This window comes from Gossypium hirsutum, chromosome A03 (assembly GCF_007990345.1).
Source record: "Gossypium hirsutum isolate 1008001.06 chromosome A03, Gossypium_hirsutum_v2.1, whole genome shotgun sequence".
In the NCBI taxonomy this organism is placed as follows: Eukaryota; Viridiplantae; Streptophyta; class Magnoliopsida; order Malvales; family Malvaceae; genus Gossypium; species Gossypium hirsutum.
Window position 1 is genome coordinate 1,687,778 of NC_053426.1, and position 12,624 is coordinate 1,700,401.

General features: G+C 29.9%; 1 long non-coding RNA gene across 1 annotated transcript; it reads left to right on the forward strand.

Annotated features, from left to right (window-relative positions):
* Positions 1-4,961: 4,961 nt before the first annotated feature.
* Positions 4,962-6,729, forward strand: LOC107943414 (uncharacterized). Its single transcript, XR_001696008.2, has 2 exons — positions 4,962-5,091; positions 6,520-6,729. It is a non-coding gene; the product is annotated as an uncharacterized lncRNA (long non-coding RNA).
* Positions 6,730-12,624: the final 5,895 nt, after the last annotated feature.

Here is a 12,624-nt window from a genome sequence, read left to right on the forward strand (position 1 = left end):
TGAATTCATCCTCCATTACTCTAGCTTGTCGGCGCGTTTTATACGGATGACGTGGTTCCAGTCTTGTGGTATTACAACTGCGAATTATATATTTTATCTTCAGCGACCGAGTATGGGATATGCAATGAATGAATGGATGCATGAATGAATGCATGAATGTCAAATGAATGCATGAATGTCAAATGAATGTCAGTCATGAATGAATATGCAAAAATTTGGTGTTAATTTCAAGATAGCCCCTATTTAGGCATTTCCTTAATCAAAGGAGTCTATTACACAACGTTTCGGTCATTCGTATAATTGACTCCTCTATTAGAAACCCGTTTTGGCAACCAATCTCTGATCAACAACTTCCTAACAAGATGCCTTCGATGCATGATGAAAAATAGAAATACAGACAAACGACCTTGGTTAGCGCAACACATATAAACAGAGAAAAACTGTGGAAAATCTAACAAATTAAGCTACTTGGTCTAGTGGACTCGATTCCCTTGCTTAGAAAGCACAAATGTAAAAGGAATAGAAGGTAAGATGTGCTTTTCCCGTATACTTATTTCGGTGACTACTAAACGAGCGGAGGTTCGGCATGGCTCTAGTTAGGTGGCTCGTATGGTTCATTATATGCAGTTTTGGTTCTAGATAGGTACTCGAATTGCCCGTACTATCATCTGCTAAGATTAACACGAAGCCTCGGTCATAGCCTATCACAGGCTCACGAGTTCAATTCGAGGGGTTACATTTACTTATGCCTATGCGGAGGGACAAGTTAACTCACGAAAGCATAAGTCATCTATAACCCGAAAGTATTCACTAGCCTGTGCGGAGGGACGTGTTAACTCACGAAGGCGTAGCGTTTACTTTCACTTAAACGGACGGAGCCCGGGTAGAGAGCTCGTGTTATGTGAAAATGCAAGTGCACGGTGTGTGGGGAACAACTCATAAACCTTTACGTTTCACTTAAAGAAACTAAACCAAAATTAAAACCATAAAAATTGAAAACTGAAAAACAACCAAATAAGCAAGTTAGAAGAAATATTTACAGCAAGATACAAATGCATGAATTTTGAAAACGAGATTTTCGGATCACGACCAAATATTTACTTTGAACAAGGAAATTTGAAAATTTTGACAAAACGTATTTAATTCCAGACACGACTCTCAAAAAGGCTGTCCCCAGTGGAGTCGCCAGCTGTAGCGACGTAAAAATTTTAGATTAGCTTGGTCGCTAATTGAGGCGATTATTTGTAAATTTAAAAAATTGACTTTCGATTTTATTAAAAAAGGGAGTCGCCACCGATCTTTTTTCTAGGTGTGACCGGACACCTAATAAATCATCCTTTTTTAGAAAAGAAAACTTATTCTTGCACAAAAATGAAGGCCGAATTTAGGTCTACGTCAAAAGCCAGAGTAACGTTGGGTTCGGGAGTCAGTTACGCACGAGGAAGGTATTAGCACCCTCGCGACGCCTAAAATTGGTATCTTATTAAACACATGTTGTCTTGATTTTCAAAAATAAGAATTCAATTTGACATTTAAGTGTGATCCGATTGAAGGAAATGAGAAGTTGCAAGTTTTTTTGTTTTTTAGAAGGACGTCCCGTTTTTAACACGAGCCGATTAATTTCACCCAACATAGCGATGAAATCGATGACTTAATGTTAAAATCGGTACATTGCCTTATTCTTAAAATTAATATGTAAAATTTTTTTAAATGATAGTAAAAAAATCCAAGAATATTATTGTCAAAAAAATGCGAATAATGATGTGAATAATAAAATATATAAAATATAAAATATTAAAATATCAAAATATTAGAATAATAATAATTAATATTGACAAATAAAAAATAAAATAGAGATAAAAAAATGTACATAATATATATTAGAAATAATAATGATGTTTAAAAATCAATACTATTAATAATACTACATCAATATGTACATATATAAAAAATAAATACGTGATAATATTAAAAATATGTACATAATATAGTGTTAAAAATACATACATAATATAGTTAAGATATATACATAAGATAACATGTAAAAAATATATATATATAAATAATATAATATTAAAGATATATACATAAAATAGTATAATATATATATACGTAATATAGAATTTAAAATATACCTAATATATTAAAATATATATATAATATAATATTAAGAAATATAATAACAACAAAAAAGGAGAGAGAGGGAGAGGGTGGATGATTTTCGGCCACAAGGTCGGCCATCGTCCGGTCGCCGGACCGCCGCCGGCGCCACCGTACACGGCAGCCGGACCTCAAAAAAACTTTTTCGGTAAAAATGGGTAAGCTTCCTCCTTTTATTTTTTTTTACTTTCGTATAAAAGAAACAAAATAAGATTGAAAGGAAAACAATAAGTAAACAAAGAACTTAAAATGAGAATAGACAAAGAAACCTCTTTTGCTTTGATCTTTGATTAATCTTCTCCAAAAACTAGCTTCTTCAAAAACTAACCTTCACAATAACTCTTCTCCTTGATTACTTTAAAAAGAAACCTCTCCAAAAATCCTTTACAATAACTTTCTCTCCCAAAAACTCTCCAAAAAAAAATCCCCCTCATATACAAAATATGAGAAGGCTTATATAGCCATTTACAAAATATTTTTTTATTGTTTATGTCTTCATTTGTAGGTACAAGTGGTGGTGGAGCAAGTGTGGTTAGTGGAGTAGGTGGTGGAAAAGGAGTGGCTAGTGGAGTTGGTGGTGGAAAAGGTGTGGCTAGTTGAGAAAAGTTTAAGTTGTGGGCTAGGTTTTTTTATTTTGATTTGGGCTTAGGGTTTGGGCCATTGTGGTTTTGATGTAAATTGGGCTTTGGGTAGTTAAGATTTTGGGTTTTGGGTTTAATTTCGGTGGATTAGGTAAGGCTAAATTGGGTTTTGATGTAAATGGGCTAAAATTGGCCTACAACAAATATAATCTTGTAAGAAATGGAGTGTAAGATGTAGAGGTGAAATGGATATCTAATAGACAATTCCTTATTGACTTTCTAAACAAGAAAACTAGAAGCACTATAGAAGAACTTGAATGGTCCTAGTTGAAGGAAACATGGCTTAAAGTTCATGAGTTACCTCTACACTTATGGAATCATACAACTCTAAAAAAAGTATTGAATTTTAAAGTTTTAATGGGTTTTAATAGATATTTGGGTTTAAGATTTAACTTTGAGTTTGAATATGTAAATGGATTATGGCCTTGTAAGTTTAATAACTAAAATTCAATCGGTTTATTTGATTTAAAATATAAAAATTAAAAATCAAACAAATAAATCAATTAAATCGAACTCTAGAACCAATTAAATCGAAAAAACTGAAAACCCCTCGGGATCGTGTTGCTAAAAATGCTATGATGTCTATAGGACCCTCAGGCTGTAACCCTTATTGGAATGGTATGCAGCTATGGATGGATAGGTTTATGGGTCTTTATGCTAGTGCAATGCCTTTATATGGTAGGCTATGGACTATTTCCATTGGCCATGCCCTTTGGAGTTGTAATGCCTCTCGATTCTTTTAAAAAGGAACCACATCCATCATCATTAGCTGATAAACTTTTTAAAAGGAAGCTATCAAAGTATGAGCCACCACTTCCACTTTGACCACCATCATTAGGCAAGCGGGTAGTGGTGCTATAGAGGATCCAAAAAACGAGAAAGCAACAACATTTATGGTACATAGATAGATGAAGAGTTCTATATTGTTTGTAACTGATGCAACTCCTCATAACACATTGATAATCATAAACAATGATTTTTCCTTTGTAGAAGTGATATATTTATACTATATATAAAATGACTAATGTGTATAAAATCATTTGTGTTAGAGTTGTGTGACCCAAATTCTAAGAGATTGCTTGCAAGTAAGTTAAACAAAATATATTTTATTTTGAGAAGATTTAGTATTTATTAGTATAATATATTTATCATTTATTAGCATAATATATTTGACATTAATTATAATTAGATTTTTTCAACCTATAAATAGATGTGGTTGAAACTCCTCTTGGATCATACGAATTCGACATTAGTGAATTTTCTTCTCCTCTGACCATAAATTTTCCTTGAAAGGATTTTCACGTAAAATTCGTGTGTTATATTTTTCTTTCTTTTTCTTTGCGATCTTTCTACATTTCCATTATCAATGTTCAGTTTTTTAACAAATTAGTATTAGAGCTTTTCGGGTTGTTTGTTTTCGATCATGGTAATGGCGACAATAAAGTATAATATTTTGCAGTTGGATTATAACACTAGATTCTCATTGTGGCAGATAAAGATGTAGAAAGTTCTTGCGCAAATGGATTTGGAGGATGCCTTGCTAAGGTTAGATAAGACGCCTTTAACATTGACGGAGGAAGAGAAGAAACATAAAGATCGAAAGGCTTAAACGCAATTACATCTACATCTGTCGAATGAAATTCTACAGGATGTGATGAAGGAGAAGACCATCGTTGCATTATGGGCAAAGCTGCAACAACTATGCATGTCGAAAACCCTAACTAACAAGTTGCATATGAAGCAACGCCTTTATACTCATCGTTTGAAGGAAGGTGTGTCTGTGCATGAACACTTAACTGTGTTTAAAGAAATTGTAACAGTCCAATTTTGACCCTAATTGGAATGGTAGTTTCGGGACCACAAATTCGAGTTAAAATAATATTTAAATATTACTTTATATGCTTGAAATGTGTGAAGTTGCTTTTGTGAAAGTTTCGTTTAAAAGTTTTATTGTTCAGATGCCCGATTTAATAAAAGGACCCAGTCGCGTAAATTAAAAATTTGCTAGTTTTAATTGGAAGAACTTAATTGTTGATGGGTTTTTAAATAGAAGCCTTAAAGTGATTAATAAGCCATTTTGAAGGATGGTGGACGGCATTAGACATAGATTATATAATTTATAAATTTTATTAGTAAGGGCAAACTAGTAAATTATCAAATAAGTTTTATTATCATAAAAAAATAAAACATGAAAAACATTAGTTCATCTTTATTTCTCCACCACCGAAACTAAAACAAAGAAGAAAAAGAAAAGAAACTTAGGGTTCGTGACTTTCAAGCTTAATCCAAGGTAAGTTCTAGCTCGGTTTTCGATAATTTTTACGTTTTTGAGATCGTTGCTTCGAGTACTACAAGACCCATGCTTGAATTTTTGAATTTGATGATGATCTCATGAATTGCCATTGTTGATAATTTGATGAACTTTATGTTTGATGATAGAAAATAAAATATATGTGTTAGATTAACATGTTTGGTATTGGGATTTTTGGTAATTTTGAGTATTTAGGGCCAAATTGCAAAAATATTAAATTAAGGGGCTAGATTGTGAAATTTATGAAATATGGAGACTTATATAAGCTTAGGGAGTATTCGGCCTAAGCGTACTATGTTGAGATTTGGTGTATTTTTTTGTGTTTAATGTGTTTTGGATTAAAATATAAATGTGTGAAATATGAGGGGCAAAATGGTAATTTTCTTATTTATGTGTTTGGGATTAAATTGAATGAAATTTTATTTTAATAAGCTTAATTTGGAACTTTATAGATCAAGAAACAAAAAGATCGGAAGTGGATCGGGGGAAAACAAAAATAGTTGAATAGTCAAACTTTATTGTCTGTCGATATCCGAAGTAAGTCATTTAGCAAATATTTATTGTTGGTTTAAATAAATATAATTTATATATATGTGTGAGCCAAGTTGAAATGTATAAAATCTTGATGTTGCCGAATGCAAATAGAAATAATAAATATGAATTGATATGCATTGATTAATTAAATTTAGGCACTAAGTGTGTGAATATAAATAGTTATGGACATAAAAATTTCACTAAGTGTGCGAGTTTGGTTAACGAGCACTAAGTGTGCAAGTTTGATTATCGAGCACTAGGTGTGCGAAGGAAAATATTAAACACTAAGTGTGCGATTTCATGGCTTTTCTAGTTAAACAATAGCACTAAGTGTGTGAATACATCGGGTGAATGAAAATAATTAGATCAAATGCAAGAGTAGTAGTGTAATATTTATGTTCGTAATAATGCAGGTACGTAATCAAACCTTTGTGGTTGATATTATTGAACTTGAAATTTATGTGGTTGGTAGTAATAAATGTTATATGTATGATAGATTTGGAAAAATGAAAGATGGATGAGTTGAAAAGGAAAAAAAAATAAAAATAAAATGATATGTTATATATATATGTTATAATGTTTTATTATTTATTTTATATGTGAGTGAACATTCGGCTAGGTATTAAATGGTAAGATGGGAAGTGGTAAGTAATTATTTTTAAAGAGTTTATGTATTCGAACATGTTGGGGATTAAACTTGATTGATTGATAGATATATGAGTAGTCAAGTTTGGTTGAATATGTGATTATAGTAGCATGACTTGGTTACTCAAATTGAGCTATTAATGTCTTTTAAATTGTTTAAATTGCTTATAACTTACTAAGCTAAGGTAGCTTACTTTGAGAGTGTGCTTGCTTGTCTTAATTTTATAGATTTTGGAGATTGTTACGTGCTCGGGATCATCAGTGAAGCTCATCACACTATCGTCTATATTTTGGTACTCTTGAAAGCTTAAATTTGAACTTATGGCATGTATAAACTATTCTATCTTTTGAATCCATTATGAATGAGAAGTGTATTTAAGCCATGCGAAAATGGCTTAATTATTATATGTTATGCTTGGTATAAAATCTTCTTGGTTAGATGTTTTGATATGTTTGGTTTGATGGTTTAGTTGCGATTTAAATCCATTTGATAAGTATAGATTATAATTTGCATAATTGATATATATATATATGTTCGGCAATAGGGTGTTAATTAACAGAACATATATACTTTTAAATTTGCGCATATGTCATTGTTGTTATATGAATTGATTGAGTTATATCAAGTTATTATGATATTTGGATGTATTAATATGCTATTATAGGATGTGAATTATTTTTAAAGTATAATTGGTTTTTTAATTATGCGGTTATACTCTAAAAATGATAGATGATATGGGAATTGAATACACTAGTGGTTGGTATGTGTTCTTAAAATGGGTTATATTAAAATGGTCAAATGCGCATGGCTTTGTAATTAGCAAGTAGGCATGTTTGGTCTTTAAATGAATTGCCAAATATGTTTTATTTTTTTTATAATAGCCAATTTTAATGCTGCACATGATTTGAATAGTAAGCTATGTGAAATGTTTTATTTGGTTAAATAGTACTTGTAATATTTGATTTGAATTCGTTTGAACTTGGGAATTATAATTCCTGCTTACAGTGTGATTAATAATTTAATATAATTATTTTACGAATAAGATCTATAGAATTATGTGATTGTACGAATACTATGTTTTTCTTCTATAATACCTCGTAACCCCGCTAACGACGGACGTGAGTTAGGGGTGTTACAGAAATTTTCTCAAACTTAAAGGCCATAAACTTTCATCGGCTTTGTCTCCACAATCAAATGATGAAATTGACTAAATGTCACGTGTTCCATATTCTAGTGCAATGGGATCTCTCATGTATGCTATAGTTTACTCACGTCTAGATTTATCATATACAGTCAGTAGAGACATGGAGAATCTCGGTAAAGAACACTGGAAAGCAGTTTAGTGGATTTTCAAATACTTATGGGTACTACTGATGTTTGCTTACAATTTTAAAGAACTAGAGAAGAAGTCATTGGGTATGTTGATTTTGATTTTGCTGGAGACCTTGATAAAAGAAGATCTCTCATCCGGTATGTCTTTACTATTGGAGGTTATGCAATAAGTAGGAAAGCCACTTTGCAAACTATAGTTGCTTTGTCTACTACTGAAGCTGAGTACATGATAATTATTGAGGCTTGTAAATAAGCTATTTGGTTGAAGGGACTCTTTGGTGAATTCATTAAAGACCTTCAAATCAGTACAGTGTTTTGTAATAGTTAGAGTGCCATCTTCCTTACGAAGAATCAAATATTTCATGAGATAACAAAGCACATTGACGTTCAGTATCATTTTGTGCGTGATATTATTGCTTGTGGTGATATTATTGTAAGCAAAGTTAGTGCTCATGATAATCCTGCAGATATGATGACTAAGTCATTTCCTATAACCAAGTTCAAGCATTGCTTGGACTTGGTTGGTGTTCATTGTTGAAGAATACCCTTAAGGGGTTTCGTGGAAAAGGTGAAGAACTTGTTCGTTGAGAATTCGTGTTAAGGTGGAGATTGTTAGAGCTGTGCGACCAGATTCTAAGAGATTGCTTATAAGTCAAACAAAATGTATTTTCTTTCTAAAAGATTTAGTATTTATCAGTATAATATATTTAGCATTTATTAGCATAATATATTTGACATTGATTAGAATTAGGCTTTTTTAACCTATAAATAGATATAGTCGAAACTTCTCTTGTATCATTCGAATTTAACATTAGTGAATTTTCTTCTCCTCTACCCGTGCTTTTTTTCTTGAAAGGGTTTTTACGTAAAATTTGTATGTTCTATTTTTATTTATTTTTCTTTGCGATCTTTCTACATTGCCATTATTGACGTTTAAGTTTTTAACAATTACTTTGACCCTTATTCTTTATTACTACCTCTATTTGCCACCTACTTCTACTAAAAATCTGCTTTTGAGTACTAATGCTCTTCTCATTAGGACCCTTGAACTTTTTTGTTCACAATTAGTGACGGATTCAAAAATACGACTTAGGAGGGGTAAATTTATATTAGTAATGTCGGGAGCGAAACTTGGAAATTTTTTTTTGGAAAGGGTCGGAATACAATTTTACCATTACTAATTTAAATTTTTATAAATTATAAATGGCCTAAATAAAAAAAATATTTTACTACTCCCCCTAAATCGTAACATTAAAAAAAAAAACTCTACTCAAATAATATTTTTAATAAAAATGTTGAGCACCAAACGCACGATACGTATTAACAAGCTCAATGGTCTAAAGACTTAGACCGTAAGCAAGACTCCAAAATGAAAAGTAATTGAAACGCATTTTCTAATAAATGTTGAGACACCAAACGCACGATACATATTAACAAGCTCAATGGTCTAAAGACTTAGACCGTAAGCATGACTCCAAAATGAAAAGTAATTGTGACCATTTCAAATCTACCATAATTTTGCCTGACAAATGCAATGTATTGATTAACTTGACCCGTATAGCCGACACAACACGTAATATAAACATCATCTTCAACCTAATATTAGTAAAAGTATAATGAAGATTCTTGTATTATAAGTCAAACTATATTTTGTCTTTTTTACTTAAAAAAATTAGTAAATTAGTCTTTGTAGGTCAGATTAAAGAGTAAATTAAATTTTTTATTAAAAAAATTCATTCATTATTATCATTAAAAATTGATCCATGTAATCAACATGATGTAAACTGTCTAATGTACATAGACTAATTTACTTATTTTTTAATAAAATGAGCTAAATACAATTTGACTCTCAATATTAAAGCCTCTATAGTACTTTTATCAGCTAATGTCTTAGTGAATAATACTCAATAATTAAACCACTACCAAAACACAATACATTAAACATCTCAATTCAGTATAATAAAAAGACAATTTTAGTACCTATGCACGAATAAAGTATTATTAACTAATTGTTTTAAAAAAAAATTGGTGTCTTATTTAAAATAAATACTTTTTTTAAATTAAAAAATACACTAAAGTAAATTTGAAAATGAGAATTGAGAGGGACGCAAGAGAAGGAGAACACTTCCAAAGTATTTGGTGTGAAAAATAATGGTTCTAGAAAACGGTCCATTTGGTGCTCAATATTTTTATTAAAAATATTATTTGATTAGAGTTTTTTTTTTTTCTTTAATGTTGCGACCAAAAATTGGTGGTAAACGGAGGTGGTACTAAGGAAGGTAAAGTCAAAGTTGTACAACACAAAAAATTATTATTAAATTCAGACATTAAATAATGATTTATCAACCTCAAATTTGCAATTAAAGAGGGGCTTCAACGTAATAAATTCATGAACACTATGGGATTAGACTAGAGTTATTCATTAGCTGGGTCAAGCCCTAACAAAATTTTAGGTTGGATTAATATGTTCGAGTTTAGTACGACTTTAAAAATAGGCTTAAATTTTTACTTAAGTTCGGCCTAGATAAAAATACTATAACCTAGGTCCGGTTCAGCTCGGTCCTTTTTATTTTTTAAATATTATTTTTATATAAAAATTTAAAAATATAATATACCAAATACACTAAAAAATATTAAAATAAATGTTTCCTAACAAATTGAAAATAAATTTTTAAAAAAAAGTCTTTATACTTAAATAGCATTAAGATAAGTGCAACTTAACAAATAAATGTCTCTAAAATAATAACAAAATTAAATATAAAACAAGAGTTATACAATATCTAAACAATAACAAAAAAATAGTAATAACATAACAGTGAAATGATAGCAAAATAGTAAGAAAACAATAAGAAAATAGCTGTTTTTCTTTGTCCTTTTGCTAATTTGAGTCGGGTTGGGTCCCAGCCAAAAAAAAACCTTACTCAATGCCCAACTCGTTATTAAAATGGGTCTTTTTTTTTGCCTAAGTCTATTTTTCAGGCTTATATTTTGCCTAAACTCTCTCACTTTTTGGGTGGGTCAGGTGGCCCAACCAATGAATAAGTCTATTTTATGTTAATTTCTCATTTAAAACAAAAACAAAACCATACTAGCATAATGAATCGAAAATACTACTCTAAGAAGTTTTCATTTCAACATAAAAATATTTAACTAAGTTAATTTATGTCAAATTAAAAAAAAATTAAACTTCAAATTTGAATATAATGACCAGAACATTAATTTGATAAAAAAACAAACTTTATTTACCTATGCGATGGCAAAAATGATTATATCATGTGACATCTGAAAATATGAAAAAATAAAATAAAATTTTAATGAACAAAAAATTATAATGTGAAATAATTTCAAACGGTTTTTATTATTTACAAAAAAAAATCAAGTACATTATACTTGTTGATTAATGAATGATAAATGTTGAATTGGAGATTATTTGTATGTATAGATGCATTTTTTAGTTAATTTAGCATTTTTTAGTCAAATTTCACTGAAATGTTGTTACAATTGTCCTGTTATCAAGTTGAAGGTTTGTTGATGCGAACAATAATTTGTTTAAAATTGATAAAGTATTCAATGACAATCAATTAAACAGAGATTCTCGAAAAATTATCATGACTTTTCTTGTAAGAAGTAATGCAATTGATTTATCTATCAATGATATTGATTGGAATCTTGAAATCGGCTCAAAACTTTTCTCAAAAATTATAAAGCCACATTATTTATTCGCATCTAGAACCAATGAACCACGATTCCTATTAATGCATGTTAAACATATTTTGTTCACATCTATAACCAATGCGTTCTTATTGTATCAATATATTTTAGATATAAAACTTTTTTTATTTCTTTTTTTTAAATCAGTCCATTTTTAAGGTTTAATGGGATTTCATATCAATTTCTCGTTTTAAATAAAAACAAAACCATACTAGCATAATGAATCGATAATAATAATTTAAAGAGTTTTCACATTAGCATAAGAATATTTAACTATGTTAATTTATGTCAAATTAAAAAAAATTAAACTTCAAATTTGAATAAAATGACTAAAACAAATATTTGCTTGAAAAAAATAAAATAATTTGGCGGTCGCTTTTTATTATCTAGAAAAAAATCAACTTTATATAAAGTTGTTTTATAAAACAATATAACCCTATAAAACTATATCTCATTAAAAGATGCATTATATTTTACGGAAAGATACATCTATTTGATATTTCTATAAATAATTTTTCTATTAGTTATTTTCCCAATTCTACTTGGAAATCATATTTTATTAACATTATATTCATTTTTCTTTTTTTAAATTTTCTTTTTTTTAACAGAAAAATATCATATCATCTAATGTCATATTGTCAAAGAGGGTTACTGTCAACTAAGTTACTACAGGCAAAGGATTACTCATCCCAAACCCAAACCATTGTCTGCATGGGAGAAAAAATTCTACATAGAAGAGGGTGCAATGCCATGGGAAAGATTTGTTGAAACAAAAGAAGAATTTGTATGAAAATGACAAAGTGATCGAGTGGGATGATTCGACCGGTTTAGTAGCTTTTCAGAAAGCCAAACAGAGATTTTGGAAAATTTATCATGTTTTCCTTGCGAGATCAAGTTGCCAAAAGTCTGATGATATTGACTGGAACTCCGAAATCGATCCAAAACTTTTATCTAAAATAAAGTCAATTAGCGATAGTGAACAGAAGAAAAAGGCAATGTTAATCACATGGATTGGTTGAGGAAATTTTTTTTTTTAGAATTTTGTTAATGTAATAAAAACTTTATAGATTATCATTTTCAATATCTGTTGTTTTAGAAAATTAGCAAAATTAGCATTCTTTAAAAATAAATTTTTAGAAATTGTTTTGAAGGAAACAAACACAGCCTAACGGACTAAGTTCATAATTTGTACATAGTATAGGGACTAATAACCAAAATTTGCCAAAAAATTATCTATGCGTAGCAGAGGCAGAAGATAAATGGTTTCCACGTTACGGTACGGAAGAAGG